At 43.7% G+C, this 13,137-nt stretch overlaps 1 pseudogene; it reads left to right on the top strand.

The window, feature by feature from the left end:
- Positions 1 to 1,430: 1,430 nt before the first annotated feature.
- LOC115464493 lies at positions 1,431 to 12,689 on the top strand (annotated as a pseudogene).
- The last annotated feature ends 448 nt before the right edge of the window (positions 12,690 to 13,137 follow it).

Genomic DNA, 13,137 nt, shown 5'->3' with positions numbered 1-13,137 from the left:
ATGTGCATACATATATTGTCCTATCTGCATATGATCTTGATTATTCCATTGCATATCATTGGTTTTTAAGCTCCCCCCTCCCCCTTCACCCCTCCCCTCCTCCCTCCCCCTATCAACCCACCAAATCATCCCCCCGTTTGGTTAGTCACTTCCGAATAATGCTCACCCACCCACTACTCAGTCCCAGAACCTTAATTCCTCGACCTCCCCATTACCCCTTCTTACATCATTAACTATGTATCATCCACATTGCTTCTCAATCACTCTCACATTTCAGAACCTCTTGTTCTTTTGTCCATCTTATTAATCTATATAATATATACCTTGAAATCTCTATTTGTAACTCACCCATACTCCCAACAGCAAAGTTAGCAACATCAATCAACTCCCAAACTAGAGTCCATCAGCAACTTATAACTGCAACTTATAACAGTTCCTCAAGCACCTTTATGTTTAGGTTCTTGCAGATCTCATCATTTTCTTCCCACCGTTCACCCTCCATGTGACCAGCATAGTTCCACTGTTAATTATATCAATTCTTTAATCTCCTAAAGCGGGTTCATGCTGGCTCTCTTTCTGCTGATACCGTTGCATCAAGGCGCTCCAGCTTGTCCACATATTCTCTTGCTTCTTTATCAGATACAAAGGATCTCATTTTACCATCGTGTGTTATTTTTAAAATAGCAGGGTATTGCAAGGAGAAGCAGATCTTCATATCAAATAATTTTGAACACACTGACGAAAACGCCCGCCTTTTTGCTGCTATTCCTGCAGAATAATCTTGAAAGCAGAGAATCTTCTTACTTTCATAAGTTAGCGCTTTATTGGAGCGCGCTGCTTGCAATATATATTGCTTATGTGTAAAATGTAATACCCTGCAGATAACAACTCGTGGCTTAGTTTTTTCCATCTGGCGCAATTCCAGATGATGGACTCACTCGATTCGTAAAAGCCCCAATGCTGCTGGGAATTCAATCGTTTTTGTCAGCCATTGCTCCAAGAATCTTTCCAATTGCAGGCCACCCAGCATTTCAGGTAGTCCCACCAGGCGGATATTGTTCCTTCTGGAGCGATTCTCCAAATCCTCAATTTTACTTTCCAGTTCCGATACTGTTTTCTTTAGGTCCTGTTGAGTGCCCTCCATTCCCGCCATTCGCTCTTCTACCTCGCTAGTCCGAGTTTGAAACGCCACGCATTCTTTAGTCAGGTCTTCAATTTTGGCGTTTAGCTGTTCCAGCTTGTTATCTAGCTTTTGATCTAGCGGGGCAAGTCTCCAGTCCAGTAATTCCTCCATCACCACTGTCAATTCCAACGTGATCTCTGCTACCCATGCAGATGATACCGAGGGCCCAGGATTGGGAGGCGACGACGCCATTTTATATTCGGTCGTCCTTCCCTTCTGCTTATACTTCTGAGCTGATTTCGCTGCCATGTCCGACTCTCGAAGGTGTTCCAGGTGCCAGGAGAAATCCCCACGCCTTGCTCTGTGGATTATAGCAGTTTTGGTGAGATCGATTCACTTGCAGAATTATAAATGAGCAGGTAGGCGACGGAGAGAAGCTCACCCTCGCCCGCTCTCCATCATAGTGTCCTGCTGCATCATTTATAAACTACAGGTTCACATCTGGATCACAGCAGGAGTTAGCCAACCTACCGTATGTAAAGCAACCATCCACCCTTTGTATGGCAATGTTGATCTACAGAAGTTGAAGGACAGAACAGCAGTTGATTGCTCCTGCCTTGTGAAGAAATTAATATACAAAGAGTCTGTGGAGTTTGAGGGGCTAGAGGAAGGTCCCAGGGTGAGGCTTTTATTTCAGAATTTCATCAGTAGCAGCAACAGAGGTCACATGGGGGAAACTTCTCTTTTACTCAGCCACCTCTCCAGAGAAGGGAAAATATTAAAACTAGAAGACATGAATTGTGGTTTCAAGGTGGTAGACTTAGGAGTAATGTAAGAAAAGTATTTTCATTGGAGAGGGTGGTTGATGGCAGGAATGCCACTCTGAGGGAGATTGTGGAGAAAAAAAACAATGACAATTCAAAAAGGCATGGGATGAACACAGAAGATCTCTAATTAGAAAATGAATAGTATAAAAAATATAACTTAAATGACTGTATGTGTGTTTGCATGTCACATGGTGCTTAGATGGCGACTCTGGCTGTGAAAAACTAAGGCTGGTAACATAGTAAACATAGTAGATGATGGCAGAAAAAGACCTGCACGGTCCATCCAGTCTGCCCAAGAAGATAAATTCACATGTGCTACTTTTTTATTTGTACTATCCTCTTCAGGGCACAGACCGTATAAGTCTGCCCAGCACTATCCCTGCCTCCCACCACCAGCTCTGGCACAGACTGTATAAGTCTGCCCAGCACTATCCCTGCCGCCCAACCACCAGCCCCGGCACAGACCGTATAAGTCTGCCCAGCACTAGTCCCGCCTCCGAACCACCAGCCCCGGCACAGACCGTATAAGTCTGCCCAGCACTAGCCCCGCCTCCCAACCACCAGCTCTGCCACCCATTCTAGGCTAAGCTCCTGAGGATCCCTTTCTTCTGCATAGTAGTAGCATAGTAAATGACGGCAGATAAAGACCTGTATGGTCCATCCAGTTTGCCCAACAAGATAAACTCATTTACATGGTATGTGATACTTTATATGTATTCCTGAGTTTGATTTGTCCTTGCCTTTCTCAGGGCACAGACCATAGAAGTCTGCCGCAGCTCCCATTTTGTTTTCCAACTACCAGTGTCGCAACCCAATCTCCGCTAAGATTCCACAGAACCATTCCTTCTAAACAGGATTCCTTTGTGTTTATCCCACACGTGTTTGAATTCCACTACCAATTTCATCTCCACCATCTCCCGTGGGAGGGCATTCCACATATCTACCACCCTCTTCGTTAAAAAATACTTCCTGACATTAGTCCTGAGTCTGCCCCCCTTCAACCTCAATTCATGTCTTCTAGTTCTACCACACAACTGCAGAGAAAAGGCTCTGGTACTGGACAAGCTTGTATGGTCTGGGTCCCATATATGGCAAACCAGTTTAGGATGGGCTGGAGGGGGCATTGATGGCATCTTCAGTAGTTGAAACCTAAGGACAAGGTACGCGGACAGTCTGTGTCTCAGAAATGCCAAGAGAGATAATGATCAAGTGTTTTATATCACATTCATTGTTGGTATAATCAGGAGTCGATAATGAGTGTGAATGTTGGGCAGACTGGATGGAAAGTTCAGGTCTTTATCTGCCGTCATTAATATGTTACTTGTTAGCTTTATCATTTCACTTTTTTTCTCCTCCACTCTTTACAGTATAATTGTGCCCTAAGTATTTGTTATGTGAATGAAATGTGATCTTTTTATGACAAAGGTGTTGATAAATTAAATCTCTTATTTTCAACAGATCAGTTACACCTCAGGAAATCTTGTCATGAGTGACACGGTTAAGTTTCCTTATTTCTACCGGACTGCCCCCAGTGAGCTGCAACTCTGTGTTGGGATAGACAAACTATTGAAGCATTTTGGCTGGACCTGGGTCGGTATCCTTGCAGCTGATGATGAAAACAGCATGAGGGCTGTGCAGATCCTGAGAGAAGGGATTGAGCAGAGTGGAGGTTGCATTGAATTCATAGAAACCTTCAGTCACTCCAAATCTCTGCTGTTTCAAAATACAGGTAATATTTCTGAGATCATCCATAAATCTTCAGCTAAAGTGATTATTTTGTATTCCAGTAAAGGCTACACAGAGGCTATAAGACAAACAACCATTTGGGAAGCACCTGGAAAGGTCTGGATCATCACAGCTGAATGGAAAATTTTCATTTCCTCATACTATGTTGATACAAAAAAGACCTTAGCGTTTACCGTGGGAAAGAAACTTATTCCAAATTTTCACAAATTTGTCCGTGAGGTGAATCCTGCCCTGCTTCCAAGCAATTCATTTACAGAGCTGTGGTGGAAGGACCTGTGTAACAACGAGTGCCCCAAAAGCATCCAAAGATCCTGCAGCAGTGATGAAACACCTAACTACATCTTACACTGTAACATTATAAACTCTGGGGATAGTTATAGTATCTACAATGCTGTGTTTGGCCTGGCACATGCTCTGCATGACATGATCACTTCTGGTTCTGGAAATAGCACCATGTGGAGTGGAGAAAGTGAGAGCTTTCTAGATTTTCTGCCATGGAAGGTAATATCCTATGTTAAAGGAATGTTATTTTCAGAAAGAAGTGATGGTATATGATTGTACAGTGTGAAAGGGAAGCAGGATGCAGTGCAACCTGTATACTCACATAGATGCTTCATGTCAAACATCAGAAATATGCAGCTGATTGCAAAGGTAAAAGTGCATATAAAATCTACTTGGTCAATATTTATCTTGTAGCTGTCAGGGATTTTTAAAATGCTGATTACCATTGGTTGAATTAGATCTGAATATTTAGTGTTGGGCCTAACCCAGCTGAAAATACTTAACGTCCAGTGGATCACAAGGACCTGGGTATTATCTGTGGCCAGCTTTATATGTGGTCCAACTTGCCCAGTTAGTTCAGGAAACACAGGGTAGGAAGAAAGGGAGGGGAAGTGGCATTATATGTTAAAGATAATATTAAAGCCTCACAATTGCGGGACCTACAGGCCAAGGAAGAGGAACTGTGGGCCAATTTGGAAAGATTGGATGGCAAATGTATTTACAATGGTATGATATATAGGCCTCCTTCATAGGTATGGCGTTATTAAAACTTGATATACCGCTGTTGCAACAGGATTGACCACAGCGATTAACAAACATTAAAAAACAATAAAAACATACACGAAAAGAACTCTGTAAATTGATAGGACAGAAGCACACATATCATAGGAAGGAGATGCCAGAGACTGTGCATGCAGGACACCAAGCTCAAGGCTTAAACATGACAAGGTCATGGCTGAAGGCCAAACAATAAAAATGCATTTTTAAAAGTATCTTGGATTTGGCAAATGAAGGTTCCCCTCTAATATCAAAAGGTTCCCCTGTAATATCATTCCAGAGGTGAGCGTCCAGAAAAAAAAAATGCAGAAGACTGGGTCGATTCATAGTGGGCCATCCAAGATGAAGGTAAAACAAGACAATTTGAGTCAAGAGACCTAAGAGCACATTGGAAATATAAGGTATATTTAAGAGATGATAGATAGGAAGGGGAACCTGTGTGAAATGCTCTATGAGCTAAACAAAGAATTGAACTGAGGACAATATAGTATTGGAAGCCAGTGAAGGGACGCAAGAAGTGCTGTAACATGGTCAAACTTGCGGGCTCTGAAAAGTAAATGAGCAATGGAGTTCTGAAGAGTTTGAAGATGTCAGAACTAGAGGTGGCTACCCCATTGTTTTTTGTTTTCTTGCAATCTGCTAGGGAGAAACTTGTTGGTAGGGACCATTTGGTTTGTAGCTTAGCAGATTCAGCCACATTTAAATGTGTTTCCTGAAAGAGTATGAAATCTGGTGACAATTTAAACAGTCAGTTAAGGATATTTTTTTTTCTTTTTATAGGGTTGTTGAAGGTGACAGCCATTTGTATAAAATATTGTTGAGGTTAACTCCAATCAGTTGTGTAGTTATTAGAAAAGTATGGGATATAATAGACAGACAACAAAGGTAGAAAAATCATTTTATTTTCATTATAGTGTTTGGAATATGTCCACTTTGAGAATCAGGTGCTCAACATTAAAAGTTTATATTTATTTACTTATTTATGGCATTTTATCCCACATTAAACATGAATTAGATTGGAACCTGGGAGCATTTAATTTTGTTTTTCCTGGAGAGAATAATGCATTGCCCCCCCCCCCCCCACCCCCCAGGCTCTCAGCCAGCTCTGCAATTTGGGGGAGGGGTGCAGAGGTGGATGGGGGAGAGAGCCTGTTGGTAAATATTTACCAGTACACCACTGCCTACATGTATATCATAGACACTGCCAACGGTAGAGGCACCTTGGGGGTCATTCCATGACAAGGGACCCTCCTCAAAAATAAGCTCCACCCTAATGTTGCTTCAAAATGAAAATATGTCCCTATAATCAGAAGCAGATTGTATGTGCTTGAAGTTAGCAGTGTATCCCTGCAGTGAGCTTCACTAATAAATATGTTTCTCTTTTTCATTAGCTTCATCATTTTCTGAAGAACCTCCACTTTAAGAACGTTCTGGGTGAGGAACTCTTTTTTGATGAGAATGGAGATCTTGCCATTGGATATGATATTGTAAGCAATGTCCTTCTACCTGATGGGACACAGATTAATGAAATTGTTGGAAGCTATAACTCTTATGCTCCACCAGAGCAGGAATTTACTATGAATGAAAAGATGATCATGTGGAACAGCACATTCGCTGAGGTCAGATTTAAATTCAGTTTAAGCTGCTCAGTCTGGCATTTAAGGCTCTTCACTTTGGCAATCAACCCCCCCCCCCCCCCCCCCCCCCCCCATACCTCACTGCTCTCCTTTCTTCTTAAACCCCTTCTCTTCTCGCCCTCACCATTCTCTCTTTGCCTGCCACTTTTCTACCCCTCTGATCCATTTGTCTCCTCTGGAATCCACACATCACTCTGCTTTCTTTTATCTTTGGAATCCTTCTCCTGCTAACCCTCCATTCTGAGCAATCTTTGGTTGTTTTAAGTCTTTGTTGAAAGCCCATCTGTTTAAACTAGTCTTTCCCTTTGATACCATCCATGGGGGTCCTAGATTGGAGCCACAGTCTACTTAATTTACTAAGAGGGACTTTTACAAAGGCCATTAGCATTTTTAGCACATGTTAAGTTCAGGGCCGGTCCTGGGGTCTCTGGTGCCCCCCTGCAGAGTGAGTTGGTGACCCCCCCCCCCCCCAGCATCTCCTTTCTCTCTTCTCCCACCCTGCCCCTGTCCAGCGATTGTCCTTCGCCCCTATCCCCCTCCCATTTATGGCCACCTGCTCGCCCTCTTCTCCCCCCCCCCCCAACACCCCCCTTTTTCTTCTTGCCACCTTGCGTGGTTTGTCTTTTTTAAATTTACCTCCGTCCCAGCGGCCGCGTCATTTCAAAGCCCTGCCCATCTCTAGCCTTCCCTCCGTGAGTTCGGTCCCTCAGAGTCCCGCCCTCGAGGAAATGACGTCAGAAGGCGGGACTCTGCGGAACGAACTCACGAAGGGAGGGAAGGCTAGAGACGGGCAGGGCTTTGAAATGACGCGGCCGCTGGAATGGAGGTAAATTAAAGATTTAAACCCCCAAGGGCGGCGTGGTATGGCGGCGCAGTGCTGCAGTGGCGCCCTTGAAGGCAGGTGCCCCCCTGCGGTGCTTACCCCGCTTACTGGGTTTTACCAGCCCTGGTTAAGTTTTAGCATGTGCTAAAAACTAGAGACACTCATGAGTGTGCTAAAAAAGCTAGTGTGCCTTTGTAAAAGGACCCTTTAATTTAATTATTTTAATTTTAATTTATTTTTACTCCATTTTGATTTTAATCTCATTTTATTTTATTTTAATACTCTTTCTTTTTCTTGAATTTTGCAATTTTTTTCCTCTTGGTTTAATTTGACTATTGCACACCGCTCTGGTGTGATTGTGAAGGGAGGAATATCATATTTTTATTAAACTAAACTAAATAAAACAAAAACAAGATGGAAAACACTGAACCATGTGTATATTGAGAGAGATTCAGTAAATGGGACCCAAAGTTAGGTGTCGGAAAGATGTACGATAAACCTGCATTCTACAAAGGGCGCATCGTGCAGAGCACCATTTAAAGAATAGCGCTTAAAGCCAATTCCCATGCACAACTTTGGGCCCGAGGACTTATGCCTGCCAAAACCTAGGGTAAACTCTCATGCCAAACTGATGTCAGCCTTTAACATGGTGCCTAATTTTTAGGAACGGCATGACCCACCCATGCCCCTCCCATGCCAAGCGCCCTTTGGAGTTGCTCGTTATGAAAGTTAGGCACACATGTTATAGAATAGCACATATGGCACATGTGTGTGTAATTCTCAATTATTACCAATTAATCAACTCCAGTGATCAAATGTTGGGCACCTAACTATTTTCTGCACACATCTGGAGTATGTGCAAAAATGTGGGTGTTCAGCTTTGGGCGACTTTTATAAAATCCAGGAGATTATCAGGCTCATTTTCAAAAGAGAAGGACGCCCATCTTTCGACACAAATTGGAAGATGGGCGTCCTTCTCTCAGGGTCGCCCAAATCGACATAATTGAAAGCCGATTTTGGGCGTCCTCAACTGCTTTCCGTCACGGGTATGACCAAAGTTCCTGGGGGCGTGACTGCGGTGTACAGAAGGTGGGACGGGGGCGTGCTTAACAGATGGGCATCCTCGGCCGATAATGGAAAAAAGAAGGGTGTCCCTCATGAGCATTTGGTCGACTTTACGTGGTCCCTTGTTTTTCACGACCAAGCCTCGAAAAGGTGCCCGAACTGACTAGATGACCACCGGAGGGAATCGGGGATGACCTCCCCTTACTCCCTCAGTGGTCACCAACCCCCTCCCAACCAAAAAACAAAAATTAAAAACCATTTTTTGCCATCCTCAAATGTCATACCCAGCTCCAACACAGCAGTATGCAGGTCCCTGGAGCAGTTTTTAGTGGGTGCAGTGCACTTCAGGCAGGCAGACCCAGGCCCAACCCCCCCCCCCACCCCTACCTGTTACACTTGTGGTGGTAAATGTGAGCCCTTCAAAACCCACCTGAAACCCACTGTACCCACATTTTGGTGCCCCCTTCACCCCTTAGGGCTATGGTAGTGGTGTACAGTTGTGGGGAGTGGGTTTGGGGGGGTTTTCTGGGGCTCAGCACTGAAGGTAAGGGAGCTATGAACCTGGGAGCAATTTTTGAAGTTCACTGCAGTGCCCCCTAGGGTGCCCGGTTGGTGTCCTGGCATGTGAGAGGGACCAGTGCACTACGAATGCTGGCTCCTCCCACCACCAAATGCCTTGGATTTGGTCGTTTTTGAGATGGGCGTCCTCAGTTTCCATTATCATCGAAAACCGGGAACGACCATCTCTAAGGTCCATGATTTCAACATTTAGGTCGACCATCTCTAAAGTCGACCTAAATGTTGAGATTTCGATGTCCCCGACCATATTATCGAAACGAAAGATGGATGTCCATCTTGTTTCGATAATAAGGGTTTCCGCGCCCCTTCGTCGGAATGTCCTTAGAGATGGTTGTCCCCGTTCGATTATGCCCCTCCACGTATGTTGCTATAAAACATATAACATTGTTGAAAGGCCAGTTTAAAAAAACTGAGTTCCCAAATATTGAAACCTAAATTAGGCCCTATGTTCAACTAAATTTAGCAGCCTAACCTTTCAGGTTCAATTCAACTAAATTTACACACCTACAACTTAGTAGGGGTATGTATGTCATAATTTTCCAAGTTTTAGTTCCTGTGTGGTTTACTAGATTTATTTTATTCAGGTTTTTGATTTTTTTTTTAATTTCCATTTTTTTAGTCTCCTGTATTGTTTACTAGATTAAGGTGTTCTCTTACCAAGCTGAGGACCCTGCGCGTGCGACGGGTGCCGTTTTTCCTGTAAACTGGGGCCCTTTACACCGCAGTGGGTACAAAGACCCCAGGCACACATGGTCATGCGGTAACAGTTCTCTTGCAGCATGGCCATGAGACAGGAGGCCTTACTGCCATGACCGCCGAGAGGCTGAGATGGGCCAGGGCCCCGCCGCCCCCCCCCCCCCCCCCCCCCCCCGAGCCCACCACCGCCACCCCCCGAGGCCACTGCCACCCCACCAATCGCTACTCAGGCCGCTGGCACCACAGTCCCCAGTCTCCAACCGCCCACCCCAGCCCCGTCAACAGCCCCCCTCCGTCCGTCACCGGGCCCACTGCATTCAAATCGATTTGGCAGCGCCTCATCTCTGTATGAAAGCACAGCAGCAGATCGCCTCCCTTCAGGCCTTCTCTCTCTGTGTCCCTTCCTTGCGGAAACTGGAAGTTACATCAGACGAGGGCGGGACACAGGGAGGGAAGGCCCGAAGGGAGGCAATCTGTCGCTGCACGTTCACACGGAGGTGAGGCGCTGCCGAATCGATTTGAATGCAGGGGGCCCAGTGGCGGACAGATAGGAGCTGTCGATGGAGCCGAGGGCGGGCGGGTGAGAATGGGGACTGTGGCGCTGGGTCCCTCTTGGAAGCCTGGGCCCGGGGAATTTTGTCCCCCCTGCCCCCCCCTCTCAGTGGCCATGGTTACTGCCACCCATTCAGGTGGTGATAAGGGCTCCTGCACTACCCGGCGGTAATCAGGGAGGATGCAGCAAAGCCCGATTTCCGCCGGGTTATCACCGTGCAAGCCATTTCTGGGAGTTTTCTTTTTCCCCCCGGAAATGGCATTCACTGTAGTCCTCAAACAGCGAATGGTAAGCCCCTGTTGGGCTTACCGCCGCTCTGTAAAAGGGCCACTTATTGCCTTATTAGGTTTTTCTGGTCCAATGTATATCAATAGTTGCTCTATTGTGCAATACTCTGCACTGTTATTTAAATAGTGCACAGTTTTGCTCAAATATTGTGCCCTAATGTGTCCAAATTGTACACTATGGACTACATTTAGTAAATCGCTCTGAAAAATCAATCAAGAAAAAATTAAACTTTGAGTGCTATTCCTAGAACACCTTTGCTGCGTCCTTCACATATCAAGACAAATTTGGCCAAAATGTATCCATTTGACAAGGTAGCAAGTTTTAAATAAAACCATTTAGTATACCTGAATGAAACTCACTCTGGATAAAAGTGTTAGCTAAATGATTAAAGTACTAATACAGTAAACAATCAATAGTGAGCAGATCTATTAGGTAAATGTTCATTCTTGGAGATAGAAAAGTAGACTACGAAGACAAAACCTAAAAGTCCGTTTCTCATAGCCAAGTCTTATGAGGAAAGGGAGAAAGAGTTATTTGAGAAAGCAGAGATATTTTCTCATACTTTTAATGAAACTTAAGGGTGATTTCAGGCTAAGCTTATTTCATAATGTTTATATTTCCAATTAAAATACCTCTCATTCCTCCATATTCTTGTGAATAGCCTGGTAACGAGCTCAAAAACAAAATGGAAAACCAGCTTATGTTTATACAGAAAAGTAACACTGCATTTGCAAGTCATAATCCAGTATTATTTCAGGTTATTCTCAATCCTCAGACACTTCCACAGTCCAGATGCAGCCCAAGTGCTTTCCTGGTTTCAGGAAATTAATCATGGAAGGAGAGCCCCTCTGCTGCTATGACTGTATCCCCTGTCCAGAGGGAGAGGTCTCCAACCAAACTGGTGAGTGATTTCATGTTATAAAATGCCACATTCATGGGCAATTTTAGTCACTATCAGGCCCATATTCAGCCTTTATTGATGACCCAACATGGGTCAGCAAATACGTATGCACTCTTGCCGTTTCCAAAACATCACCAGAATTGAGCACACCGTGGTCTGGTCGTCTCAATTGCAATCTCAGTATTCTATGAACACTAGGTCTTGATGTGTCCTAGTGGAATACCTTGTGTCTGATCCAAACATATGAGCTGGAAACCGCTAGCAAAACTAATCACACTCCGATCAGATAGGACGTATGAAATCCTTTAAAAACATGCTTTTCAGGTGCAAGTACTTCTAAGAGATAATGCTTGATTTTATTCTAGGAACTCCATTGTTCATTAGCTGTTTAGTGTTTGCTACTGTCTGTCATTTTGAAACAAGCCTTATTAAAACAGAACAGTTACTGTCCTATAACTGTTGCTATTTGTGAGATAATGGGACATATTTTTCATTCTCAGATGTGGACGTGTGTATGAAATGCCCAGAGAACCAATGGCCCAATCAGAATAGGGATGCCTGCATCCCGAAAGTGATAACCTTCCTGACCTATGAAGAGCCATTGGGGATAACATTGACTTTCATCTGTATTTATTAATTCTCATTAATACTGTCATTTGGGGATCTTTATTCATTACAAAGATACCCCTATAGTGAAAGCCAACAACCAAGAACTCAGTTACATTCTCCTCATCTCCATCATGCTCTGCTTACTCTGCTCCTTATTTTCATCAGCCACCCTAACAAAGTGACTTGTGTTCTCAGACAGATTGCCTTTGTGATCAGTTTCTCCATTGCCCTCTCCTCTGTATTGGCAAAACCATCAATGTTTCATGGCTTTTCATGCCATCAAGCCTGGAAGCAAGCTCCGGAAATGGATGGGTTCCAGGGTCTCAGTTTCTATAGTCCTTTTCTGTTCCCTTATTCAAACTGTTTCTGTGTCTTGTCTGGTTGTTCACTGCTCCCCCATTCCCATATCTTAATATGAAAACAGAAATTGGAACAATAATAATTGAATGTAATGAAGGGTCAATAGTTGCATTTTACTGTGTTCTGGGTTACCTGGGATTTCTGGCTGGTGTCAGTTTCATTGTAGCTTTCCTAGCAAGAAATCTACCTGATAGTTTCAATGAGGCCAAGTACATCACCTTCAGCATGCTGGTGTTCTGCAGTGTCTGGATCTCCTTCATCCCAACGTATCTGAGCACCAAGGGCAAATACATGGTGGCAGTGGAGATATTTGCTATCCTGGCCTCCAGTGCTGGATTTCTGGGCTGTATCTTTTTCCCTAAATGCTATATTATTATGCTGAGACCTGAAAGGAACAGCAGAAAATGCTTATTGAAAAACTAGAATTATTAATATTTGTGTAAAGGATGGTTTAATTTAAATATTGTTATCAGTTATTGGGCAAGTCCAAGTTGAATGTTGTTTTTTAACCCAGAAACTGCATCATTGGTTGAGGCCATCCTAACTTTCATGTATTTTATACTGTAACTAAAATTAGATATTATGCACAATTTGAATATAAAATTAAGTAGATAGAGTGGTCATAATAAAGTTGTTGGTGATATCTTTTTATTGGAATAAATAGATTTCTAAGTCTTCCTCCACAGAACAGGGAAACAGTACACTAACACTTGGAGGCTATTTAGGAAAGCAGACGGGACTGATATATTGCCTTTCTGTGGTTACAATCAAATTAGTTTATATATTATATACAGTTACTTATTTTGTACCTGGGGCAATAGAAGGTAATTGGCTCCTTTTTAAAAGAGATAGACATCCAAAAATTGACAAA

Source organism: Microcaecilia unicolor, chromosome 3 (genome assembly GCF_901765095.1).
Source record: "Microcaecilia unicolor chromosome 3, aMicUni1.1, whole genome shotgun sequence".
NCBI classification, from domain to species: Eukaryota; Metazoa; Chordata; class Amphibia; order Gymnophiona; family Siphonopidae; genus Microcaecilia; species Microcaecilia unicolor.
This window is presented reverse-complemented; position numbering and strand designations above follow the sequence as displayed.